The sequence below is a fragment of the Oculina patagonica genome, chromosome 12 (genome assembly GCF_052425735.1).
Source record: "Oculina patagonica isolate OP01 chromosome 12, crgOcupat, whole genome shotgun sequence".
Taxonomy (NCBI): domain Eukaryota; kingdom Metazoa; phylum Cnidaria; class Anthozoa; order Scleractinia; family Oculinidae; genus Oculina; species Oculina patagonica.
In genome coordinates this window covers 1,706,937-1,734,808 of record NC_135769.1, presented here as the reverse complement: position 1 = coordinate 1,734,808, position 27,872 = coordinate 1,706,937, and the positions used below count along the sequence as shown (strand labels likewise).

The 27,872-nt window shown below is 38.2% G+C and overlaps 1 pseudogene across 1 annotated transcript; it reads right to left on the bottom strand.

The window, feature by feature from the left end:
* Window positions 1-24: 24 nt before the first annotated feature.
* Window positions 25-27,395, bottom strand: LOC144633763 (uncharacterized; annotated as a pseudogene). Its single transcript, XR_013567098.1, has 9 exons — window positions 27,184-27,395; window positions 20,465-20,640; window positions 19,026-20,222; window positions 18,798-18,914; window positions 4,550-4,663; window positions 3,293-3,672; window positions 1,962-2,050; window positions 1,192-1,353; window positions 25-617 (listed from the first exon to the last, which is right to left on the bottom strand). The product of XR_013567098.1 is annotated as an uncharacterized LOC144633763 (transcript).
* Between the last annotated feature and the right edge of the window lie 477 nt (window positions 27,396-27,872).

The window sequence follows — 27,872 nt, the reverse complement described above, 5'->3', positions numbered from 1 at the left end:
ATGCACTTACTGTACACCTAAAAAATGTTAAATTGTACATGTAATGGTAGTAGCACTGAGAGGATTCAGTTTGGTCTGTATTCATTGCACTGACACACAGAATTGGATGACAGTTTGATTACAGACCGATCAATTACATATTACCGTAGTTTTGCGTATCAATATGACTCACAACAAAAATGAAATAAAATTTAACTTTTAATAGGGTGGTAAAGAGGGGGTTGTAGATCACGTTTCACAGAAAATAAAATTGCCCTTTCACGAATCAGGAAAAATATAACAAGGGGCAAAAACTACCCTTACCACCCCCTTTTAAGTGCTCAGTAAAAGGGTCCAAGAATTGAGTTTGCTTTCAAGCCTTGCGAAAAGCTATTATTCCAGCTTGACTGCTTGTAGTATCAAATACATTAAAAACAACATATTATTTACCAACGATATAACTTGGTACTTAACTAGTTAGAAAGCTAATAAATTCATCAATGATGCCAAACCAATATTAAGATTAGAAGACTAACTACCGGAGTTGTACACCGTAATTTTTTTTATAAACTAGTATCCTCAAAGTATGCCTCGTACACAGCCTGGTCGTCTATTTCATTCATGTGGAACAAAGATGTCTGCAAAGAAAAAAGTTGTTAACATCAATTCATTAATTCATTAGTCCATAAATCAGAGTCGAATATGCATCCTCGGTTATTTTTTAATCTTTCTTTAGCGCAAACTTTAAATGCTGTCAGATATATCACGCCCCACGATAAAACTTAAATTATTCCATTACATAAATGGATTTGATCACTGGTATATATTCTATCCAAAATGGAGTATTAGAGTATAATACAAGTCCGAGTTTTCTATAAGCGAATAGACAACGAGGCGCAGCTGTGTTGACTAATGCTAATAGAAAACTGGGGCGAGTAGTCTAATTGTTTTAGTAGATACTCTAAAGAAATGCAGTCCAAAACCTATAATTTTAAGGCAAACAAATACGAATAAATTTTCCTTTTAACAACAAAAAGCGCGAGATTTTGCTTTCTCTGTCAATCCTTAAATCCGTTCTGGTCGACAAATGTTATACGTTTATGAAAGTAACTGGATCCCAGCATCATGTTGTCATGGCTCTTTAGCCAATTAGAGCGCGCGTAGTATCTCCAATCAACATTGAAAAAATTAAAAGCAGCATGGATGCCTTACATGAGCAAGATTTGTTGCTCCGTTTTCATATGCCGCGTTAGCATTGTAGATGTCACTGACGTGGGCCCGCATGGTTCCCTGCTTGGTTGTCATCAGCTCCCAGTATCCATCAAAAGATGGCAACTCCGCCTTGGCCGTCTGAACGTCAAGTCTATATTTCAGCTAAGTAAAGAAAAGACAAACGCATTATTGGTTTCAAAAGAATAAAAAGGTGACAAAAATGGTGAAACCATTTTAGGTGATTCTTTTATCCGAAAACTTTCGTGCCTTTTTTAAATACTTCTATGTCGCTATGGGTGGGTTTATTGGTTGGTGGACGGGTTGGTGGGTGCAGGTGTTGCTGGTTGGGCGGAATGGGTAGGTGCGTGAGTTAGTGAGTGAGTCAGTGGGTGAGTGAGTGAGCGAGCGAGCGAGAAGACTAAGTGGAATAGCCCTTATGCCTCTTTACGTCAACCTGACTAGTTTCACCACCAAGCCTCGCTTTCAAAGTGCAAACTTATAAATATTATCCGAAACGAATTCCCAAAGCAGCAAAGATGAAAAGAATTCCCACGTGAAAACTGCACGAAGGTGGCGAAAGGTTGCGAAAAATTTGCGTAAACGAGGCTTGGTGGTGAATTTTGAGCTTATGACGTTATCATGCATAAGGCCTATTAAGGTGAAGTCCATTCCTAAACGATTCGTCTTGGTAGATGTGTACGGGGATTATATCTAACTATGAGAAATTTGAAGTAACAACTATTATTGATAACAATATTATAAATACTCACTGTTAAAGCAATGATAATCAGGAGAAGAACAAGGACAACTGCTCCAGCTGCAATCAGGACCATCACCCAGGTATATAGTTTCTCTGATTCTGTTGATTTACAAAATTACATTAAATACGTTTCAAAACGCTACGCTACATTCTAAAACAACATAATATGATAAGACAGTTGACCTCTATCTAAAAGTCATTCAAGACCAGATATAGTTTCCCAAAGTAACACATGCCAAGTTAAATTTATTCCGTATCTGGTAAATTAAAATGTATCTGTAATAATTTTTTCCAACGGCAATGGAAATGAAAAACAAATAAGGCTCCTTTTTGGAAGACTCTATCCCAAGCACCATTAAGTACATGGACATTTCCATATCCCTCTCATCGGTGCCGTATAAAGAGACATGAAAATTCTATGTTGCTTTAAATCCGTGCTGCATAAAGGTACATTGTAATTTTCACGTTACATGGAAATTACATGTGCTCATAAATTAAAGTACACGGAAATTTCCATTTTGCTTTAATGCATGCATGGATATTCCGTGTTCCTTTAAATCTGTGCTGCATAAAGGTACATGCACATTTCCATGTTTCTTTAAATCCTTGCTACATAAAAATACATGGAAATTTCTGTTCCTTTCAATAAGAACAGCATAAAGGTACATGCATATGGAAATTTCCATCTTTCCACTAAAATGTGCCTTTATATCCGTGCTGTCAAGGCTAAGTTTGCCGAAAGTTGCCAATTAAAGACTTGACTCCAATTGTTTTTGTGGGCAACAACGGAAAATATTTCGATTAAGGCATTAGTACATTTTATCTCCAGCTTAGACCACTGGTTCAATAGGAAGAAACCTTTCTACTGTCCTATTTAAATTAACTTAAAGATATGGTAATGGTTGCTGCTAATTATATAATGCGTTCATTAATAATGCTCAAACGATTCAAGGTAGAGCAGAATGTTGCTTATTTTATAGCAATTTTGCCAACCAATTAAGTACAGTGGAATCCCGATCAGTCTCGACCCTTCAAGGGAAACTTTCTAGAAATCGGATGTTCGAGAAAATTACAGAGCTCGACGGAGGAAAGGAAATCACTCTTAGTTTCAGTTATCATGTGTTTGGAGAAATCAAAGGTTCGAGAAATGGGCATTCCAGTATAAAACATTACAAAATACGCCATCTTGAGCTTGAAGTAAAAAATACTGCTGCCATCAACTCAGAAGAATGTTTATGAGCAGTGGTAAGAATGATTACGTATACAGACAACGTCTCTCGAGATTCTTTGTGGAACAATAACACTGCCACCACCACAACAACAATTGCAACAACAAAATACCTGTAGGTGCAGTAGTTGAAGCGGATGGACTTTGAGTTGTCATCTCCGTTACCGGTAGTTGTTCTGTTACTGTTATACCTCCTATTATGTTTAAAGATCCCAGCTCTTTCGTGCTGTTGCCATCTTCAAAAGCTTTGATGATGCTTGTATTGGAAACATTCGAAACTGGTTCAAATAAAATATCAAATTCCATCCCTACGCTTCCTTCAAAAAATCTTTTAAAAATGATCTCAACAAAGCCGATGAATATTTTCCTGAAGTAGGGTACGAGGATATTGTTAAACTCCAAAATAAGGGCTCGAGATTTTGGTGAAGTGATATCATTGTAGGAGGGATCAAACTCCTTCTCCACTCTCAGGAAAACTGTCGTCTTGGTTTACCTGAAATAAAATGGACGTGAAATTAAGCGATAAGAGTTGTTGGCAACCGTCATCGATCACATATAAATTAAACGTTTCTGGTGCTCATTATCCCTTCTTGCAACGTAAATGTTCCCTCTTTCATAACAAAAGCTGGAGACGGTCTACAAAGTTAAAGCCCATTACCATAACCGTTCTATACAAAGCTCAAGCCCATAACACTTAACCCTATTCAGACCGGGGGGGGGGGGGCTTTTGAGGCCCGCGCTGACTTTGAACTTTTATAACTTTTTTAAGATTTAACCAAACGCTGCCAAACTTTCTGAGTTTTCCTAAAATTTATCTGGCAACAATTTGGTAGGGTTGGATGATGTGTCAGGAACTTGACATCACCATGGCAACGGCATTTTGACAGGCATGTTTTCCCAAATTTGTAATTTTGCGTGTTTCTGTTAATAAATATAAACTTAAATGGGATTATTTTTACATTTTTGCGGGTTTAAAGCACATTTTTATTCATTTTGAGTAATTTGCAGTGATTTTCGGTGGTTTTTTGGCATTTTGGAAAAATTTTGAAATCCAAGATGGCGGATCCAAGATGGCGGCTGTTTTGACATCTTGATGTAATTGTCACGTGATGTGACGGCACCATCCCACGTGACGTATACCAAAAGAAAGAGTTATGGCCGTACAATACATCCTATAAGTTTCATGGTGATTGCTTAAATATTCTGGAAGTTACATAGGCCCCCCCCCCCCGGTCTGAGAAGGTCCAAAAAAGCCCGGTCTGAATAGGGTTAAGACGATTACAACATTTTTGCAAATCCGGCTGGAGGATAACACAAGACATGCTAATATTGACCAAGTATAAGGGACAAGAAAGGACTGATATACTCACGTATTTCACAATCACTTCCTTGGAACTTAGCAGTGCATTCACACTGGTATGTACTTCCTTGTTTCTTGCAAGTTCCGTCATTTTGACACGGGTTGGGGTTACACTGATGAATAGCTGAAAAAAAAACAAATAAATAATATAGCTCCGAACATTTTCCAGCTGCTCTTAAAACGTCCTGTGACCATCGCATCCAGAAGTGATACTGCAGTGAGTTATAAGGGAAGGCTCCACCTGACAAGGGTACCTTTGTCAGGCTGTAGATATAAAATAGGGTAAGGATCTGACGGGTTAGGGAGGGAAAGGGTAGGGATAACTGTCGCTTCAGGAGAAGTTGAAAGGGACCTTTTAAAGTTTTGTGCTGATGGATATGTTAACTATCCTTTTACGAGCCTAATAATGATAAATTCTTAAAATATTCTTAGCAATGCCGTGTTATATTACAGCGCAAAGTCAAACCATTTGTAATGTTCCAAAACCTTTACGGTCTTGACTTGACAAAATTAACATTAATCCTTTGAAAAAGTAATAGTTTATTTAAATAGTTCAATTTTTGCTGTCAAATTTCATAGAAAAAATTTTGAATTGCGCTTAAGATGAATAAAAACGAAGTAGTATAAGTTATTTAAAGTAATATTTAGTTACAATAAAATCAAAATTACTCACTGCATTTTTAAGTGCGAAAGTATTGGACATTACTGTGCTAATTTTGAACACCAAATCGTGTACTTTCCTCCTTTTCATTTATCAGTCGTTTGAAAACAAAAACGTTTCCGTGTTCGTGCGTGATCTTGATCGCGATCATAATAGTTGTCTATAATTTTAATGTAAAGACTGACTCACCTTTTGACTTGACAAGCAATATGATTGTCGCAAAGCAATATACCAAACGCCGTTTCATGGAAGATGACGCCATGGTGATGTATGTACATGCGCAGGGCGTTTTGGGATCACGACGTTTGCGTGGGGAAGGTCTGCTGTTTCTGTAACGTTTTCAATTTACGCCAATGAGCGATGAGCTGCATGTTGGATATAAAGAGTCAAATATAAGGAGGGTGTGTGCCTCATATGCGGCTAAAAGTTATTTTATGCGTACTACAGTGAATGTTCAAGGAAGAAGTATTTTTTTTACATTTAATTTTGCAAAATAGCTGTTTTTGGTGAAATATTCCTTCCTTGAAAAACACCGCTAAAAGTCTGGAACATTTGAAGGATATCAAGTGTTAAAAGTCATAGAAGTATGCTTCTTTGTTATTAAGTCTACTACAGTAGAATGTTATTGTGCTTTAATAAACCAACCAATCATCCGCCAGGCCCGTAGCCTGGTTATTTCCCGGGTAGGTTCGTTTTCTCTTGAAGCGGACCAAACAATTGTCGACTGAACATTTGCTTAGTATTTTTTTCTCTTTATTCACTTTACCAGTGCACACGAAATACTATCAAGAGCGTTACAAAGCCAGCTTTTTGAAGAGCTGTAGACCTGGTCAACTGGCCCGCGAGGGCCGCCGTTTTCGAGGATCCAGCAGGGGGTATGCTTCCATGGGGAATTTTTTTTCAGATAAAGACCCTAGAAAAGGCCTTCTTTTTTTCACATATCGTTGTACATTTTTGCATTGGTCCGGAGTTTTCACTTGCGCGATGAGCCTTGATCTCATCGCGCAAGGGTAGCGATATGTGATCCGTTACCACTAAATATTGCTTTTCATTTTATCTTGAAAAAGCTCCAGCCTGAACTGAAAAAATAAAATTTGTATGCTCTAGAGTACTAGCCTATAGGCTGGCTACGCCATTACCACCGTTACGTTTCAGAGGCTGTTGTCTACGGGGTGTAAATGAGCTCAACAGCCTACTTTCGCGTCAAGGTGCAAAAGGGGTATCATAATGAATGCATAGAAGAGGAAGGTTAGACAAGCGACTTTCCCCATCGATGCTCGCATTTAGTTGGCACAAAATGCAGATGTTGATGTCTTTAAATATGAGACTTTTGCTATCTTGGAATTAAAATGTTAGCGTTTTGCTTAAGCCTACCCTTCCGAATTCTCAGAACTTGTTGAAATTTGTTACACGGGCCGCAATATATATTCAAATCAGTGGAATCAATATGAGATGCATTTGTGTCACGATCTGCCTTTGGTGCCAGTCTGAAAACCGAAAAATAGGGAATACAGGTGAAAGGTTTTTCTAGTTTATTATGTTATTTTTGTTGAAAATAAATACGAATTACGTCAGTGAAAATTCTTCTAAGCGGACAATATGCTGTATCATTCCGCGGGCCGGACCTTTTCAGGCTATATTTAGATTATTTAGGACCGTTCATTTGTTTGTTTATTGTCTTGGTACTTTAGTTTCTCGAACGTTTTAGAACTTTTTCTGGTTCATAAGCCAATGACTCCTTGCAATCTACATTATGATAATCAGAAAGTTAACTCATTCCCAACAAATAGTTGTGACGATTTACGCAGCTTCTTCCTAAGTTTGCTTTGACAGTGTTGAAAGTGTTTTGGTTCAAGTTATCGGAGGTTCGGAAAATAGCTAGAAATCGAGGGTTCGAGAAATTGGAATTCCACTGTAGCTATTTATAAACGAGCTGAGATTCTCGTCGGCATCTTTTAAGAAAAAAAAATTCTTCCCTTTAATTATCCAAATACTAAAGAATCGATCGAAACAACGATACGGCAGAAGCACAGAAGTGAAATGACGTGGCTTTGAACATTATCCGAGAAAAAAAGAATAGAATAAGAAAAAGAATAGAAACGAAGGTTTTGTTCCTAAAATACTCGTCATTTCTTTGGAGATCGACATGTTTAAGAGCACATAAGTTTGAATCAAGTTTGAATCTTAAATCAAATCGTAATTATCTTGATTCAATTCAAGTGTTTGAATATGTTTTTGAAGTCATTTTCACATTCATTAAGTATTCATAGCCGAATATAGTTTTGTTTTGACTACTTCTTTTGAAAGAGTTTGGTTTCAGACCATTAAATAATAATACCAGGCCATGTAATAGGCCATTTATTACACATCACATATCACATCAATAACTAGACCGTGTAACAAAAGATTACGAGCCTATAATGGGTGTCAAAGTATGCGGTCGAAAACATTTGCCGCAAAACTGAGCCAACGCAATTCCTTTCAAATTTTAACATTTTATTATTTTGGAGAATGTTCAACGGATAACTGGTTTAAATCAATGGACAACACATATAGCTTTTATCGGTCGCGATTATATATAGTTATACATCAGTGGAGTTCTGATTTTTGTAACCATTAAGGGGAACGAAAATTGGTTCGAGAAATAAGGTGTTCGGTACATCGGGGGTAAGATTTCAGTGTTCGATTGAGTGAAGCAATTCCAAGGGAATTGACTTTTGCCGTCGAGTTATTATCGGTTCAAAAAATCAGGGTGCTTTAGTTGATTGCGTGTAGCCTGCATGCTAACGCTGAATTGATTAATGACCTTTCAGTTGCTCATTCTAAATAAATTTCCGCAACTGCAGGCGATAATTAGGTAGCCTGCGATCACGCCCTTTCAGATAAATGCCTAATCCAAGGTTAATAGTTAACACGCAGACTAGACAAACTGGCTTGTTTTCCGATATTTCCATCGATGTGAAATTACAAGTATTTGTTTTCTGAAATACAGTGCAATCCCATTCGTATCGAATGGTTGCTGGTTACATACCTTCTCTTCTTTCCGTTTGGCAATAAAACGGCAGGATGCATAGAGATAACTACGTTTATGTGACCTCCTTAAAAAGGTTTCATGCATATTCAATTTCAGACCAGAAAGCAAAATGATACCCAAATTCAGAGCAAACTGGCAAAATGTATGACCCATTCTCAAGCCAAACAAGTTTAACAGCGATACCAGGGTTATTTACCATGAGAATCGTGAACAAATAAGTTATGATCCATTACACGAAAAGATTAGACTGCAAAATAATTGTTGAAAGATTTCAAGTATCAGCTGCAGTGAAATCCCGAATTCTCGAACCTCCCGATATTGGTTTTCTTTCCTCAGTCGGACATTGCAATTTTGTCCCCAATTACTTGAACATCTCGAGTTTTCGAACAAATTTTTGTTTCCCTTGGGGGCATGAGAAATCAGGATTCCACTAATTATATAACCTGTCAAGACCTGGCAAAAAACATCCATTGTTAAGTCCAGCGTATACCAAGGGGGGTGGTATTTATTTACACTGAAATGAGTATACTTTACAAGAATGATTGTCAAGCTCAATATTTCAACAGAAACCCTATAAAACCATATATATTTAGAAAGTGCATTAAAAATACTTTCACATCACTTATAAAAATTATGACACATGTCAAAATTGTGACGTCATGACAGGCATAATTTGCATAATTATGCACATTTTTGAAGGTACTTTGAAATCCCTAGCTCAAAATAAAAAAATGCAACTTTTGGCTTCTTATTTCAAATCCTTATCAACTTTAAACAATGTTTTAAGGGATAAGACATATTACTGAGGGCAATACGCCTCCCTTGGAAGGATTTTAGACAGTATTATAATTGCCAAACTAACATCTGATCGCAACTGCCATACCTCCTGTCCAAAAACAGAGCTCAAATAAATCCAAACACGATTTCAGGTTTCTTGTGCTGACAATTATTCCAGGTCCTTCACTGAAGTCAATATCTACGCTTCGTTCGACCTTTCTTGACCATTCTACTTCAACAAATTCCACTTCATTCTGAGCAGTGTGTTCTTTCTCCTCGAACCCTTCACTCGAATCCTTGGAGCTCGATTCCGATGCACCAGGATAAAACTTGTGATCGGAGATGCTCGATGCTCGAGTGGGAAGTCTTTTTCGTCGATAAATTGAACTTTAACATTGTTTTGAGCGTCAAAATCTAGTGTAGTGGCATCGTGATGAGCCGCCATTTTTAAATCGCCGTGTTCAAACGTTTGAATGACAAAAACCTTCAAAATTTGGGTCAAAACAAGCTCGATCGATGAAATCCTCGAGAAAACTGAAAAACTACTTTGTGTAGTCAACACTAAAATGTAGCATTAGTTCCCAGCCCCTTAAATCCCTCCTTTATGGTCGCCCGAATGGAGCCTGTAATTATGTGGCCATATATGGCCACTTGGTACGCAAAGGGTTAACTATTACTATCGAAAGAGTGGAGAAACAGGTCACTTTAATAGCAAGCGTGATACTTTTTAACAAGTGTATCGACGTTTAGTAAACTGCCCACGAAAACTTGGCGTAAAACTTGTCGATTTCACAAGCACAGTTAATTGGGCTGTAGATGAAGGTTTGCCTTTTGTTTATCCCATCGAAGCATGCACTTCAATGAATCTGTCCTGAAACTCCCTTTTTGCACCAGAAACATATAAACTTATTGATTAAGAGTTAAATTACTTTTTTGCTCTGGAACAAAGGTTAGTACCCAAAACATAAGGATTACTTACCAAAAATGTATTCTTTGGACAACTGATAAACCAAGCGATTGCTCGAGAATTATTCGCATTTATTCGTTTACAGGTTGAATTAGTTGACAGATCAGTGGCCCGTAGAACAAGCGGTCAGAGATGCTTTTAAGGCCCACAATTTCCTGTTTAGCAGGCTCGAATAGGCCTTTCTCGATTATGCTAGCATTTTTTTCGGCATTTTTTGGGAAAACGAGCATTTTTTTCGTTTTTTCTTGAAAAAGAATTTCTAACATTTTCTGTCATTTTTCATGACAGTGATCCAGATTTCAGCACTCAGAAGGAGAAATAATCCTAAAGTTTCACAATTTTGATTACTTAATTTGATTGTTTTCTGTCTGTTTCGACTGTTTGTGCGTTGTGTTACTTGTGTACTTGCAATTGTGTTGCGTTACTTGTGTGTGTTTTTTTAGTTTTTTGAAAAAAATATATTTTTTAATTTTTTTTACATATGTTTTTTCATTTTATTTTATTTTATTTTTTTATAAACAAACAATTATTAAGTATCACCTGTTGTTGATATGAGCATTTAATGTAAGAGTTTGTACGTTTTGTTTGAAATAAAATAAAGCACTCTTTGGAATTTAAGTGGCATTTTTTAAAGAAATCAGGCATTATTTTGGCTTATGCGGGAATTTCTAGTAGCATTAAATGCCAGTTTTACTAGCATAATCGAGAAAGGCCTAGGCTCGAAGCTGATTGGTTTAAAAGTTAAGCAATGAGCACGAAACGTTTGATTGGTATATAAGTAAAGTAAAGTAAAACTTTATTTACACAGGGTGGCCCATTCAGCTCTAAGGCTGGTCTCCATAGGGGCCCTGTATCTTAAAAAAATTAAATAACATTAAAAAAAATTATGAACTATTTACATTTAAAAAGCTATTAAAAATACAATACTAGGAAATTAGAATTACATTAAAAACCTAAAAATACAATAATTGTGACCCTCCACGGGAAAACAGGGACAAAGGTGATAGCACGCTCACAACACGCTTCCACTTTAAAACAATAGATTTCGATTTTAGCACGCTTAAAGCGTGTTCTGAAACTTGCCTCATTAGTAAAGCCTTTGTTTTACAGGACACACTAAACACAATAAAGCGTGCGTAGCCGAACAAAAAAGCGTGTCAAGCACACTAGGTGTGCTCGTTAGCACGCCTAGTGTGTTGTGCTCGCACGCTTAGTGTGTTGTGCTGACCTAGTGTGTTCAGCACAACACACTAGGCGTGCGAGCGAGCACGCAAAGCGTGTCCAGTCTAGATTGTGTTGTTCTTAACTTACCATTCCTTTTTTCGCGAAAACGAAAATACGAGGAAACAACTTGTGTTGAAAGGGGTTATTGTTGCGAATTTCAATTCTCGAGAAAACATCCAAGAAAGCTTTGCACCGTGTATAGTTCAGCAAAAGCTGCAACTCCAGTTCCTAAGGATTTCAATTCTCTTGTTCACTCTTTTATAGCTTTTCGCTCTGTTTTAATTAGTCAGCGACGCCATTTTTTGCACTGAAAAAAATATAAATTTACTATCGTTTGGCTACTAGTTTTAGTGGGCCGAAAATCGTTGAATTTAGTTGACTCGCGAAAAATTGGCACTCTTGAAACTCTCGCAGAATTAGATCGATTGGCAGTGTTTCGAGATGTCTAACTTCGATTACTTTCTACAGTGAAAAATCATTTGCTCTATAGACGTGAAATCACTGAAAAGCCACTTTCAAATAAGCTTTCTGAAAACAATTGGAGCACAACGGATTTACATTTATTAAGCCTTATTTTCACAAGCGACGCAAGCATACGATCAGCGTTTTTTAAGTGAAACAATTGTATTCTATTAATCCTTGTGCTTGAGTCGTTGGGCAAGCTTATGTCAGATTACCTGATTTTTAATAACAGGCAAAGACAAAGTTTAAGTAAGTGAATGGAACATTTTTACGCTCATTTTCATAGTTGATTTGATCATAACACTAACGGTTAGTTTGGTTCGGAAACGGCCGCGAAACGGTAGATAGTAGCTTTATTTTTTGTGTTTTTTCCATGTGTGCGTAAGTTTCACAATTCGTGTTTGCCGAACATAATCTGTACTGAATGACTGTTGTTTCAGTCACAACTATAGCGTGTTCTCGAGTGTTCAAGCGTGTTAAATCGCACGTTAGCACGCTAAGCGTGACTTCGAGTCGCATGCTAAGCGTGTCTTCGAGTCGCATGCTAAGCGTGACTTCGAGCACACTTATCAAAACAAAAGGTTTAGCGTGCGAAACAAGGCTTGCGTGTCCTGCATTGTTGAAGTGATTTAATATGTGCATATCCGTGTCACTAGACACGCTAAGCGTGCTGTGTTAGCGTGTTGTGAGCGTGCTATCACCTTTGTCACTGTTTTCCCGTGGAGGGTCACATATAATAAACGCATTTAAAGCCTAAAATAGTAATAAAAATGCCAAAATTACGATAAAAGGAAATGTCTTGCTCGGCGGCAGAACGTTCGGTATATGCGGTAGGAAGCAAAACTTTATCAGCAAGCATTTGTCCATCTGCGGCCATTCGCTTGTTTTTAAAGCTTGTAGCTAACAGACCTTCCATGCAAATTAAATGTTGTAGCGTAAATTGATTATTTTTGTATTGATAGTAAACTCAGCAACAGTTAAATAAGTTGTGTTCATGCAGGCAAAACGAAACGTATTTGGTAGTCACAAGTCTCACTGGAAGTCAAACTACCGCCGCTCTTCCGCCCGATAATCTGGGTTGACTCTCATCAATGTGAAGAAAAATTAAAAAATGGGCCCAAAAATTGAGTTGGGCCTCGAGGTCCGTGTTAGCCTTGATAAAATGTATCATTCCAGCTAGACTTTCTGTAGTATTAAATACTTAAAAAACAACATATTATTTACCAAGGATATAACTTGGCACTAAACTAGTTAGAAGACTAATGAATTGATCAATGATGCAAAACCGATATTATGATTAGAAGACTAACTACAGGAGTTGTACACCGTAATTTATTTATAAACTAGTATCATCAAAATATGCCTTGTACACAACCCGGTCGTCTTTTTCATTCATGTGGAACAAAGAGGTCTGCAAAGAGAAAAGTAAACAACATCATTTTAGGATGAACTGTTCCTGGGTTATTCTAGAACCACCATTACCGCCCCACGAATTATTCCTTCACATAAATGGATTTCATTTCTGGTATGTATCCATTTCAAAATGGAGATTGACCCAAGAATTCATCTATTAACTTACTGCTCTCGACTTTTTTGCTACTCTAAAGCTAAGGATTTTTTTGTGTTTCTCTGATGTACTCTATACCGGTATAGAAAGACGTTCCGTGTTAACAATTAGAGTACGAGCCCGAATTTTCTATAAACGACTGGCCAACGAGGCGCAGCTGAGTTGACTATTGCTAATAGAAAAAAGGGGCGAGTATTCTAATTGGGATACTCTAAAGGAACGCAGTCCAAAACCTACAATTTTAAGCCAAACAAACACGAATAAGTTTTCGCGATGTTGCTTTCTCTGTCAATCCTTAAATCCGTTCTGGTCGACAATGTTATACGTTTATGAAAGTAGCTGGATCCCAGTCTTATGTTGTCATGGCTCTTTAGCCAATATGAGAACGCGTTGTATCTTCGATATACATTGAAAAAAAATAATTAAATTGCCATACATAAGCAGGATTCGTTGTTCCATTTTCATGTTCCACGTTAGCAGTGTTTCCATTAAAAGATGGCAACTCCGCCTTGGCCGTCTGAACGTCACGTCTGTATTTCAGCTAAGTAAAAAGAAGACAAACGCATTATTGGTTTAAAAGTTTCTGTGGAAAAACAAATAGAAGGGTCATCATAAAGGGTGCAATAATTATATTCTTGAAAACTTTCGTACCTTTTTTTTAAGGTCATTGCCCCGAAATAAAACTGAACATAGATTTTTAACCAAACTTCGCCTACTTGTTAATTACCACATTCGTTTAGGAGCAGGAAGACCTTGTATATTCCATATATTTCCTTTATAATTCAAAAATAGTGTAACTGTAGTCAGGGGATGACATAGTTTGTAAAAGGTTTGTCGCTGACTGTTTTTGATGTTAAATATTTTAAGACGTTTCGACTATTACTTAAGCCTTCAGTTAAATAGTCAAAGCCGTTACACGCAATTTAAAAAGGCGGCAACACCACAGCGCGCGCTTTAAAAATAGCGTGTGAAGTTTTGAAAGAAAAGGAACGTGGCGCGAAACTCATGCGCGCGACAAAGACTTGTAAACCTCTGGGATGATAGCGTGGTCATTCTCAGAGTGTGGATCCTTAATGGACCAGGCTTCCAAAATGAGTCGCTTGTGTTAATCTGGCTCATTTTCAACTACACTGACGGCATTAAAATCCATATGGTGGTTATTCTAATGAACATGACAGGAGATCTTGGAGTCATGGTCGAACATGGCAACTGCCCTTTTGTGTTCCGCAATCTGGGTCTTCAATGGTCGTTTGACCGTAGTATACAAAATTACAGTTGGTGCAATTGATTTTGTAAACTACGCCAGATCTTGGGCGGTCAACATCATTTTGAGCCTTTGGGCGCGGAAACAAACTGTTCACAGTTTTAAGCGGGTTGTATGCGACTTTGATCTCTTGTTGTCTTAAAATGCGGCCACTCTTTTCGGAAATGCCTTGGACATAAGGAAGTACTACGAAGCCATTAGTTGGTAAATCTGCTGGTGGGTTTGACAGTGATCTCTCGCACTTGTTTATAAAGGATGACGATAGGATAGAGGATAGTTGTTCTCGCGCAACGCCAATTTCACATTTTACTACCATCTGGCGCATTTTTCATTTTCATTTACATTTTAATTATCGTTTTTATTCACTAGTTATATGCGCTACACAGTCGCACGAAATTTCTTTAGAGATTTCTATGTTACACTGATTTCACTCGTTTAGCTTCTTTTCGTTTCCCTTCCTATGTTGAAGGAATGTTCTTTTATAATTCCCCTGCATGTACTGGCAAAGTATGCGTTTTTAGAGATAATTTATTTTTCAAATATAGGAATTGATCTGTTTTCTTTTTACAGAAAGAATTCGATCGCTGCACCCAAAATATGAGAAAAAATTGATAGGTCACCATACTCGTTTACGAGAAAGCGACAATTTACTTCTCTCGCGGACTAGGCCGCATAGAAAAAAAGCCGCCATTTTGTTTATGTGCGCGCGCTAATTACGCTTAAAATTCTGCGCAGTAAGGATGCGCAATGCAATGCAGGGCAATGACCTTAAACAATTCGTCTATGTCGCGATGGGTGGGTTTGTGGGTCGGTGAAAAGTGTTGGTGGCTGCGGGTATTGCTGGTTGGGTGTAATGGATAGGATTGTGAGTGCGTGTGTGTGTGAGTGAGGGAGAAGTGTGAGTGGAATGGAAGTGAAATCCATTCCTAAACGATTCGTGTAGCTAGGTGTGTTCGGGGATTTTAACTAACTATGAAAACTTTAAGTGACAACTATTATTGATAACAATATTATAAATACTCACTGTTAAAGCAATGATTATCAGGAGAAGAACAAGGACAACTGCTCCAGCTGCAATTAGGACCATCACCCAGGTGTCTAGTTTCTCTGATTCTGTTGATTCACAAAATTAAATTATTAAAACACGTTGTAGAACTCCACGCGACATTCTAGAACAACATAATATGATAAGACAGTTGACCTCTAGCTAAAAGTCATTCAAGGCCAGAGATAGTTTCACAAACACGTGCTACGTTTCTTATTCCGCATCTGGTAAATTGAAATGTATCTCGCTGTAAGAAGGGTTTTTTGCCTTTATATCTGTGCTGAATAAAAGCACATGAAAAGTACAAGGAATGATGGTAGCAATAACTAACTGCAGGCATTGCTTGTTTCAGTATTTTACTGTGAAGATACCACTATGTTTTAGAAGTAAAATCATAAACAGAGCAAAAAGGCTATAATAAACCAACAAATGGCAATTTGTTCATTTTCTGAACATTTGAGGCCAAATTTGCCGAAGGTTGCCAAATTAAAGGCTTGATTCCAGTTATTTGCAAGCAACAATGCAACATTTTAAGTCAATACGTTTCATCTCCAGCTTAAACCACTGGTTCAAAAGGAAGAAACCTATCTATTGTTCTATTCAATTTAACTCGAGGATATGGTAAAGGTTGCTGCTGATGTTACGACTGGGCTTTCGGTGTCCCTGCATGGGTTGCCTGTGTAGCACATTTTAGTTCGCGCATGCGTTCTGCCGGCATTCTCAAACGGTAACCACGAGAGCCACTAAGCTCTCAGGTTATGTAAATTTAGTGTAGAATTCTGTCTTTGTGAGCCTCTCTACCGTCTCTATCCCAATTTCTCAAACCTCCAAGGGAAACGAAAATTGGTTCTAGAAATCGGATGTTCGAAATAATTGCTCGATGGAGGAAAAGAAACCACTCGAAGTTTAAATTATTGTGAGTTTGGAGAAATCGAGAGTTCGAGAAATCTGGACTCCAATGTAAAACATTATACAAAATACGCCATCTTGAGCTTGAAGTAAAAATACTGTTGTCATCAACTCATTCGAATTTTTATGAACGATTATGTATACAGACAACGTCTCCCGAGAATCGTTGTGGAACAATAACTACCACGACAACAACAACAATTGCAACAACACCTATTAAAGCCAACAACGACGACAACAACAAAATACCTGTAAGTGCAGCATTTGAAGCGGATGGACTTTGAGTTGTAATCTCCGTTACTGGTAGTTGTTCTGTTACTGTTATACCTCCTATTATGTGTAAAAGTCTCAGCTCTTTCGTGCTGTTGCCATCTTCAAAAGCTTTAACGATGCTTGTATTGGACACATTCGAAGCTGGCTCAAATAAAATGTCAAATTCCATCCCTATACTTCCTTGAAAAAATCTTTTGTAAACGATTCCAACAAAGTCGACAAATAACATTCTGAAGTAGGGTCCGAAAGTATTGTTAAACTCCAAAATAAGGACCCGAGATTTTGGTGAAGTGATGTCGTTGTAAGCGGGATCAAACTCCTTCTTCACTCTAATTTGGCAGGAAAATTGTCGATTTGGTTTACCTGAAAAAAAAGATACCGTGAAATAACTACCACTCCTTACAAAAAATAAGGGATAAATGTTGCTGGCAAACGTCATTGATCTCATATAAATAAAGTGTTTCTAGTGCTCATTATCCCTACTACTAACGTAAAGGTTCCCTCTTCCAATTTTTGACTCTGAAGACGATTAAACCAGGCCGGATGATAACACAAGGCATACAAACTAAAGAAAATTAAGGCATGAGTCTCCCATTGTATGTCACCAAAAACAAATAAGGGGGTGGTCTATCTTCTAAGGCTTTGGCCATGACAGTCTAAATGGCAAAGTAAAAGGTTTGCAAATTTTGTTCAATTTATATGAATGACGTATGCAAACTAGGTCACGTGACTTTTTGCGGCCAATAATTTCCAAAATATCAAAGTATATTTGAATTGAGTAACAATGGCGCCAGTTTAAAACATCAGTCATAATGTTTTTGTAACTATAGGCAAGTATTTAGGATTACAACAAAAGAACTGCACCCGGACTTTGTTTAACGTTATTAATTTCGAAAACAAACGGTACTTTGTAGTAGTACCCAGTCCTCCAGAGATCTGTTCAAACCTTTTTTATATTTTAACCTCCAGAAATAGTCTTTTCTTATTATTTCGGACCGTTGAATTTGAATTTTGTCACAAGATCCGGGCACAGAAATGATGTACCTAATGGCCTTTAACCCATAAAGCTAACAGCAGCATACAGAAAGTAATATAAAGTGGTGCCATTTTCCTAAAATGATTTTTAAGTTAAAAATAACCCTGACAGATCACGTGATCTAATTTGCATAAGTCACCGACAAATATTTGACAATTTGCACACTTGTTACTTTGCCAAAGTTTTAGACTGTCATGGCTTAAGGTTAAGAAGAGAGACCGCCCCTGAGTTTTGGTGAAATGATGGCGGGCCCATTCCTTAATTCTCTTGAGTAATATTGACCAAGTATAAGGGACAAGAAAGGACTGATATACTCACGTATTTCACAATATCTGCCTTGAAACTCAGCAGTGCATTCACACTGGTATGTACTTCCTTGTTTTTTACAAGTTCCGTCGTTTTGACACGGGTTGGGGTTACACTGGTCAACAGCTGAAAGAAAACCTCCAATAAATAAATAAGATAGTTCCTAACAATTTCCTTTAACAGTTGCCCTTAAAACGTCCCATTACTTTCACATCCCGGAGTGGTACTCTCTACAGTGAATTATACAGGAAGGTTCCGCCTGACAAGGGTACCATTGTCAGGCTGTATATATAAAGTAGGGTAAGGATTTGACGGATTAACGAAGAAAAGGGTAGTGGAAACTGTCGCTTAGAAGTTGAAAGGGACCTTTCAAAATATGGAAAGGAAACTGTCTCTCTACTACACCTCTGTGACAGGGGGGCCATTTTCTATACAAAGTAATGAGACGGAACCCACCATTTATGTTAAAATTGTTCTGTCAAGAAAAAAAAAGAAAAAGAAAAGTTCTGTCAAGAAAAAATTGTTCTGTCATGGAAAAACTAAGGACGGAGTCTCCTCGAATAAAATTTTGTCAAGTATCCAGTTCCCAGGTTGACATCCATTTCCCACGATAACCAAATTAACTACAGTACCAATCAACACAAATTTCAGTAACTCATTCATCACTGGAGATACGAATAAAAAAAGTATGTTATTAACGACATGATCATCGCACCCAAAGATGAAAACATACCTGCTTCGCAATTGTCTCCGAAATACCCAGGATTACACTCACAGAAAAACCTATTGATAAGGTCTTTACAAACACCATTGCGGGAACAAATAACACCTTCGCATTTATTAGTGATATCTAAAAAATAAACCAATTAAAAAATATCATAGGTTTTTGTATCAAAAATACTTGCGAAAGTGAAAACTAAACAACAACTCACTTCATGGTTTAAAATTAACTAGTACTTACGTATGCTCGATGATGGTGTTGTTGAGGCCACCGTTGATGGACTAACGGGTGCTGAGATTGTTGGTAATACTGTCGATGATGGTGGTGTACTTACTGTTGGCTCAATTGATGAATTAACAGATGAGTTTGTTGGTGACACAGTGGATGATGGCGGTGTACTTGTTGAAGCCACAGTTGACGAACTTACAGATGAGGTTGTTGGTGACACAGTCGATGCTTGTGGAATACTTGTTGTTGTGTCACTTGATGAACTAACAGATGAGGTTGTTGGTGACACAGTCGATGATGTAGTACTTGTTGTTGCCTCACTTGACGAGCTAACAGATGAGGTTGTTGGTGACACAGACAATGATGTAGTACTTGTTGTTGCCTCACTTGACGAACTAACAGATGAGGTTGTTGGTGACACAGTCGATGCTGGTGGAATACTAGTTGTTGTGTCACTTGACGAACTAACAGATGAGGTTGTTGGTGACACAGTCGGTGACGGTGGACCAGTTGGTGGATTAGTTGGTGGATCAGTTGGTGGATTAGTTGGTGGATTAGTTGGTGGATCAGTTGGTGGATTAGTTGGTGGATTAGTTGGTGGATCAGTTGGTGGATTAGTTGGTGGATTAGTTGGTGGATTAGTTGGTGGATTAGTTGGTGGATCAGTTGGTGGATCAGTTGGTGGACCAGTTGGTGGATCAGTTGGTGGATCAGTTGGTGGATTAGTTGGTGGATTAGTTGGTGGATTAGTTGGTGGATTAGTTGGTGGATCAGTTGGTGGATCAGTTGGTGGATCAGTTGGTTGATCAGTTGGTGGATCAGTTGGTGGATTAGTTGGTGGATCAGTTGGTGAATCAGTTGGTGGATCAGTTGGTGGATCAGTTGGTGGATTAGTTGGTGGATTAGTTGGTGGATTAGTTGGTGGATCAGTTGGTGGATCAGTTGGTGGATCAGTTGGTGGATCAGTTGGTGGATTAGTTGGTGGATCAGTTGGTGGATCAGTTGGTGGATCAGTTGGTGGATTAGTTGGTGGATCAGTTGGTGGATCAGTTGGTGGATTAGTTGGTGGATTAGTTGGTGGATCAGTTGGTGGATCAGTTGGTGGATCAGTTGGTGGATTAGTTGGTGGATTAGTTGGTGGATTAGTTGATGGATCAGTTGGTCGATCAGTTGGCGGATCAGTTGGTGGAGCAGTACTTGCCATGGACTCTTTATAAAGAAATTATGATGCGGTTAGTTTACTTGATTTATATAAAGACTTAGCGTTGGATCTAATTCGGTAATCCTGGTCATAACTGTTCATAAGTTTCGTGTTAATGCCATTGTTTAGTATCTTTCACAGGTGCGTGATAATATTATTTTTTTTCACTGAACCAAAAATCGTTTGACAACATGATCGTTACCGTGTTTGTGATTTTAATTCTGTAATTTTAATGTAAAGACTGACTCACCTCTTAGCTTGACAAGCAATATGATTGTCGCGAAGCAATATACCAAACGCTGTTTCATCGAGGACGATGCCATGATAATGTATGTACATGTGCAGAGCGTTTCCGGATCACGAGGTTTGCGTGAGGAAGGTCTGCTGTTTCTCGTATGTATTTGGTTTAAGCCAATGAGCCACTAGCTGCATGTTGGATATGGAGAGTCAAATATAAGGAGTGTGAGTACCTCATATGCGGTCAAAAGTTATCTTATTCCTACTGCTGTCAATATTCAAGGAAAGAGTGATTTCTCATTACAGTAACTTTTGCAAAATTGCTGTCTTTGGCGAAATATTCCTTCCTTGAAAACCACCGCTGAAAATCTGGAACACTTAAAGGATACTAAGGGTTAAAAGTCATAGAAGCGTGCTTCTTTGGTTATTATGTCTAATACAGAATGGTATTATTGTGCTGCATTAAACCAACCATCACACGCGTTGCATTCCTTGTATCTATAATAAGACTATATACACCCTTTTAATAAGTAGAGGGGCCATTTTGAATTTTTATTTTTCCGCGAATGACGTCATTAATTAAATATTCAAAATGACACCTCGGCTTATTACAGTGGTAGATACTTAATTTTAATACGTCGAGGCGCAGATGAATATTTCACAAACAACGTCATTCGCGGAAAGTTAAATATTCAAAATGGTGTCTCGACTTATTAAAATGGTGTATAAGACTGTTCATATGCATCTGTCTGTTTATCGTCTTGGTACTTTAATTTTTCGAACGTTTTCGAACTTTTTCCGGTTCATAAGCCAACGACTCCTTGCCGTCTACATTATGATAATAATGTTAATTCATTCACAACAAGCGGTACGTGACGTGATGATTAACTCAGCTTCTTTCTAAATCTGCCTTGACAGTGTTGAATGCGGGGCAGTCAGTAAGCGTTCCTATATATACTGTTATTCCATATTATTTTTTTCTAAGCATCTATCCGGTCCGGAATCCGGAATCCTTGAATTTGATTGGCTGTTGACGCGCGTTCCGCCGGTCCAGTTTTTTTCTATCCGGACCGGTTTTGCGATTTTTTCACTTTACTGAGCGACGCCATTTAAGTGCCAAATTGGAAACAAAAAATTGCACAAAAAACATTAGCAGGTGAACAAAAAAGTTTTGTATTATACACGTAAGATATGGAAAATGGATTCAGACGAAAGTGGACACGATGAAAGTGAATTTTATTACCCAGACGAAGAAGACTACAACGAAATTCAACAACAAAACGAAAGCGGGGAAGACGAGCACTTTAGCAAAATTCAAGAGTTTATCTACTCTCTTCGCCCCGACAACACTAACAAGAAGACAACCTATGATTTAAATGTCTGGCGAAGATATTGTTACTCACTTGGTGAAGAGCGAGACTTGGAAAACATTCCTCCAGGTGAACTGAACATTCTGCTTTGCAGATTTTTTATGGATGTACGGAAAAAAGATGGCGAAGTGTACGAACCTGTAACACTTACATCGTTCCAGAGGAGTATCCAGCGCTATCTAAACGACAGAAATTCAAACACAAATATCTTGAAAGACCAACAGTTTGCAAAGTCCAGAGAGGTTCTCTCAGCCCGCAAAAGAGACCTGGTCGTCAACAACGCCAAAGGAAATCGCCCGCAAGCTGCCCGGGAATTGACTGAAGACGAAGAAGATCTCCTGTTTAAGACAGGTCAATTCGGAGACCACGAGCCAGAAGTTCTCCAGCGCACAGTCTGGTGGGTGCTCTCCTTGCATTTTGGTTTTCGGGCAAGAGATGAAAGTCGAAAACTTAAATGGGGAGATGTTGAGCTCGAAAATGATCCCCTGACTAGCAAGCAAGTACTAGTGTGGAAAGCGGAGAGAGGCTCCAAGACTCGGCATGGAGATGGCCACGGCAGAGCTTTTAACCCAAAAGCGCACGCCACTGGAAATGAGCGCTGCCCGGTTCGCCTTTACCTGAAGTTTGCTGGTCATCGTCCAGAAGAAATGAAGAAGCCGGAATCACCTTTCTTTCTGGCCATAAACCGAAAGAGAAAGCCTGAAGACAAGATATGGTTTATGCGTTCTGCTCTCGGAAAAAATCGGTGAATTCTTGGCGAAAGCGGCGAGAAATGCAGGCCTTCCGGGAAATTTAACAAACCACTCAGTCCGTAAAACCTGTATCTCCAGACTAATGGACGCTGACGTTCCCGAGAACTATGTGGCACAGCTTAGTGGTCACAAGAACCTGAAGAGTCTGGATTCTTACAAAACCGCCTCAGACGATCACCAGCGAAAAATGTCTTTGACATTAAGCCGCACAAATACCTCGGTGATGCCATCTTCAAGCAGATCAGCGAAAGAAGACCCCAAGAAAGAAAAGCAACCAGCTGCTGTTGGAGAAGATGTCCTTTCTTCTGGCCTTTTTTCGGGCTCCACAGTTCTGAAAGGATGCACGTTCAACTTCAACTTTTCTGCACGTCCTGGCAGCAGTGGCGAGAGTTTTCAATCAGTTCTGCCAAAGCGAAAACGCCACGTTTTGCTGTCAGATGACTCTGATTCCGATTAAGAACATTTACCATGATATTTCACCACTTAGACTTTTGGTGACTGGTTGTTTGGTGTCGAACCCCGGAGTTTTCGTTATATTAAGGCGTAGCGAGATTATTTTACACTGATAAGAAAGCCCTTAGCTTACTCTACAAGATGACAAAATTTTAATTGGCTGTGACGTCATATGACCTGCATTTGAATGCTTCACACAGTACTAAGAAACGAAAAAAATAAAAATGTTATTTGCCGGCCTAGGTCGGTCCGTATAGGGAAAAACTGTACCCTCGATCTTGAGTACGGCCCGAGGCCTGCGGCCTCGGGCCGTACTCAAGACCTCGGGCACAGTTTTTCCCTATACGGACCTCCCGGCCGGCAAATAACATATATTTATCTCACCTTAAAAGAAACTGGTTTGAGAAACCTACAGTTCAAGCGAGCGGGGATGTAATTGAAGTGTTGAATTAGTGAAGCAAATCTAAAGCAAGCTAAAGGAAACGGCTTATGGTTCTAGTAATCGTGGGGTGGGGGGGGGAGGGCGGGTTGTTCAAAAAATAGCGAGAAATCGAAATTCCACTATAGCTATTAATAAACTAGCTGAGATTCTCGCCGCAAGGCATCTTTTTAGAAAAAAATGTCTGCCCTTCAATAATCAGAATACTAAAGAATCGATCAAAGCAACGTTACGATTAGGCCTTGAACATTATCAGAGAAAAAGACATAGAAACAAAGGTTTTGTTCCTTAAATTCTCGTCATGTCCATAGTTAATAGAGGGAAATGGTAATGAAGCCCGGCAAAGTTCTTTGTTATAGGTTTTTGTTCGCTATTTTGGGGGTTGATCGTTTACAAAACCTGACAAAATACAATAGGTGTTCACGTGTGTTCATGCAATTAACCAATAAAAACATTTGGATTATGTAACTCATGCATAGTGTATGAGAGCAAGACAAAAGATGTGCACGGTCATGGACCTTCCAACTTAAATCTTGGCCTCTTTGTTTGCTCCTTTGATGTTTGCCGGGCTTCCTAATATCCCTCTTTAACTATGTCATGTCTTTCGAGGTCGTCATGTTTAAGGGCAGATAAGTTTGAATCACGTTTGAAGCATAAATCAAATAGAGTCTTTGAAGTCATTTTCACAATCATTAAGTATTCATAGCCGATAATAGTTTTGTTTTGAATACCTTTTTTAAAAGAGTTTGGTTTCAGAGAATCATTAGATAATAATAACAGACCACGACATTTTGCACATCACATCAATAACAAGACCGTGTAACAAACGATTATGAGTATATAAGAATTATATTGTTTTGGAGAATGTTCAACGAATAGCTGGTTTAAATCAATGGACAACCCTCGTACCTTTTATTGACTGTTATTGTAGTTATACATCAGTGGGCATGCGATTTCTCTAAACTTAAAGGCGAACGAAAATTGGTTTGAGAAATCGTGTGTTCGGTAAACCGGGGTTAAAATTCCAGTGTTCAATTAAGTAATGCAAATTCAAGGGAATCGACTTTTGGTTCGAGTTATCGGTTCAAAAAATCAGGGAACTTTTATTGATTACGTGTAGCTTGCATGCTGATCGGTGGATTGATTTATGACTTTTCAGTTATAAATAAATTTCCGCCACTGTAGGCGATAATTTATAGATACCTATATATATATAGCCTGCACGCCCTTTCAGAAACATGTCAAGGTTAATAATTAAAACGCAGACTAGACTATATCAATATATTTATATTAGATTGTAAGTTGAATTAGCTGATGATTTGAATAAAAATTATCCATCCATCCATCCATCCATCCACAAACTGGCGGCTTTTCCGCTATTTCAAACAAAGTGCAATCACAAGTATTTGATTTTTATGCAGTGGAACCCTGATATTTTGAACCTCTACGGAAAACGAAATTGGTTCGAAAAATCGCGGATTCTGAGAAATCGGTGGTAAAAAGGTGTTTAATGATAAAGGAAAACTACTGTGACGAAGACACCGGTTATGACTTCCGCAAAAACCATGCATATTCAATTTGAGAGCAGAAAGCAAAATGATACCCAATTGCAGATCAAACTGGAAAAATGTATGATCCATTCTTAAACCAAAACAGTGATACCAGGGTTATTTACCATGAAAATCAAGCACAAATAACAGGGTCCCCTATACCTTTCTGCGAAATGGAATCACGTGAAAATATTTTGGCTTTTTACGCGTCACGAATAATTCTTAAAATGTTTTCACGTTCACGCAAAAATCATGGCGATCCCTGTTTAGACTGTTACGCTCAGAAGGTGTAAGACCGGATATTGTGCCTGTCAAGATCACACACGCGACAAAATAGCCGACAAAATTCTCAATCCCAACCACAGAGCTAAAAGAAAGATGTAGGTTTACTAGAACTGTACCTAGAAAAGCAGAAATGAAGTCACAAAAAAGAAGATTATTCACGATTCACGTCTAATTCAACTTTTCGTTCACGGGTCACGGTTAAGCTAAAAATTGCGTTCACCCGCACGTTAAAAGATCTTAAAATGGGGAGTCACGAAAAAATAAAAGCCCAAATCACGTTTCAAGGCAAATATTAAAATAGCCTCAATCACGCTTCACGTAAAAAGTATAGGGGACCCGAAATAAGTTAACGTTATGATCCATTACACGAAAAGATTAGGCTGCATAATAATTGTTTAAATATTTCAAGTACCAGCTACAGTAAAATCCGAATTTCTCGAACATCCCGATATTGGTTTCCTTTCCTTAAACATCTCGAGTTTTCGAACAAATTTTTGTTTCCCTCAGTGGAGGCTCAAGAAATCAGAATTCAACTCCAAAGACGTCATAAAGAAATAAGTTACCATTGTTAAAGGGACTGTGCACAGATTTTAGCTAAATTTAGGCATGGGAAAATGACCATCAAATTCAGTGAAATATAAAAATAACCTCTTCAAACAGTGAAGGAACATTCAATAACACAGTAAATACAAAAGAACGTACGGATGCCCAAAAGTGACGAAAAATATAGACGGCAAACTGATCCTGACGGCTAAAGCGGTCAAAAATAAACAAAGTGGATCAAAAGAAAAAAAAACTAGAATATATATTGAAAAAATGTAAAGTGAAATGAAAAAGCTTTGCCCTATATTTCGGTTTGCAAAACAAACCTTCCTCTGAAGCGTTTTCAATATATTCTAGCTTTTTTTCTTTTTATCCACTTTGTTTATTTTTGACCGCTTTAGCCGTCAGGATCAGTTTGCCGTCTATATTTTCCGTTTTAACTTAGTTACTGATCCAGAACTTCAATAGATCCGGCACCACTCATCGGTTTGTCGCTGTGATATTGCAGTATTTTATTATAAAAGTGACGAAGATTGAAACGGTTTGCGGAATGAGTTTTTGAAATATTTTTGGGCTGAACAGTTTTCAAAGTTAATCTCGTTCGCTTTTAACTTTAAATTTGGTTTCATTGAAACTATGGTTTTGTCATTAAGATCATTGAAACTATGGTTTTGTTATTAAGATCCATACAAGTAATTGATCCAAATGGTCGAGTTAACAGCAAAACTGTTGATATCTTCAGGAAAGTTGTCTGTTCCTGAAGTTTTACAAGTAATTCCTTTGCAAACATTAGTATTCATAGCGAGTATCTGGCTAAACTAAATAAAATAAACTTTACTCAGCCGTGACACAGTCCCTTTAAGCCTAGTGTTTGATCAAAAGTTAACCATTACTGATGTAAAGCAGTGGAAGTCACTTTTATAGCTATAGCGTGATACTTTTAGCTACTTTTTAACAAGTACATTAGTGCAGTAATGTGCCTACGAAAACTTGGCGTTAAACTTGTCGTTTTGTTTGTCGTTTAGGTTTTCCTTTTGTTTATCCTGTCGCATACACTTCAATGAATCAGTCCTAGAACTTATTTTTTGGACCAGAAACACATAAACTGAATAACAGTTATATGTACATTTCGCCGATAAAACAATGTATTACAATTAACGTTAAAAGCTGTTAAAATATGTCTAAACGTTTTCGATCAACTCTGATGATGATCAAATTGATCGAAAACGTTAGTCATATTTTTAACAGCTTTTAACCTTGATTTTTAATATGGTTATCAGTTAAATTTTGTTACTTTTTTGTTTTTGAACAAAGGTTAGAACCCAAGAAGGATTGCTTACCTGAAAAAGTATTCCTTGGTCAAGTGATAAACCAAGCGAATGCTCGAGAATTATTCGCATTTGTTCGTTTGCAGATCAGTGGTCCGTAGAACGTAACAGGCGGTCATAGATGCTTTTATGCCCCTAAATTTCCTGTTTAGCAGGCTTAAAGTTAATTGGTTTAAAAGTTAGGCAATGAGCACGGAATGTTTAATTGGTATATGGTAGCAAGTAAGATTTTATCAGCAAGCATTCGTCCATCAACGACCATTCGCTTGTTATTAAAGCTTGTAGCTGACAGTTCGTCCATTTAAAATGTTGTAGCGCGTTGATGATCATTTTCTATCGCTAACTCAGCAACAGTTTATTCAGTTGTGTTCATCCAGGCAAAACGAAACGTTTTTAGTAGTCACAAGTCTCAGCGGAAGATTAACTTCCGCCGCACTTCTGCTTTTCAATTTCAGTGAGTATTCCGCTTCCTATCGCTGTTTTGCAAAGGCTATTTTTAACCGTACATGTGAGCAGAACGTTTTCCCGCCGCGAGACATTGCGGTAACGAACGCACTATGCGACTCGGAGATGTACAAAGTGTCATTGTTACATTTCAGAATCCTGCCATTTGAACCCTCCTCCCCCTCCTCCGCCTCCCCCTCCTCCCCCTCCCCTGCGGACTTGTCGGCGCGATTTGTCAAAGCATTTTGTTTTGGATG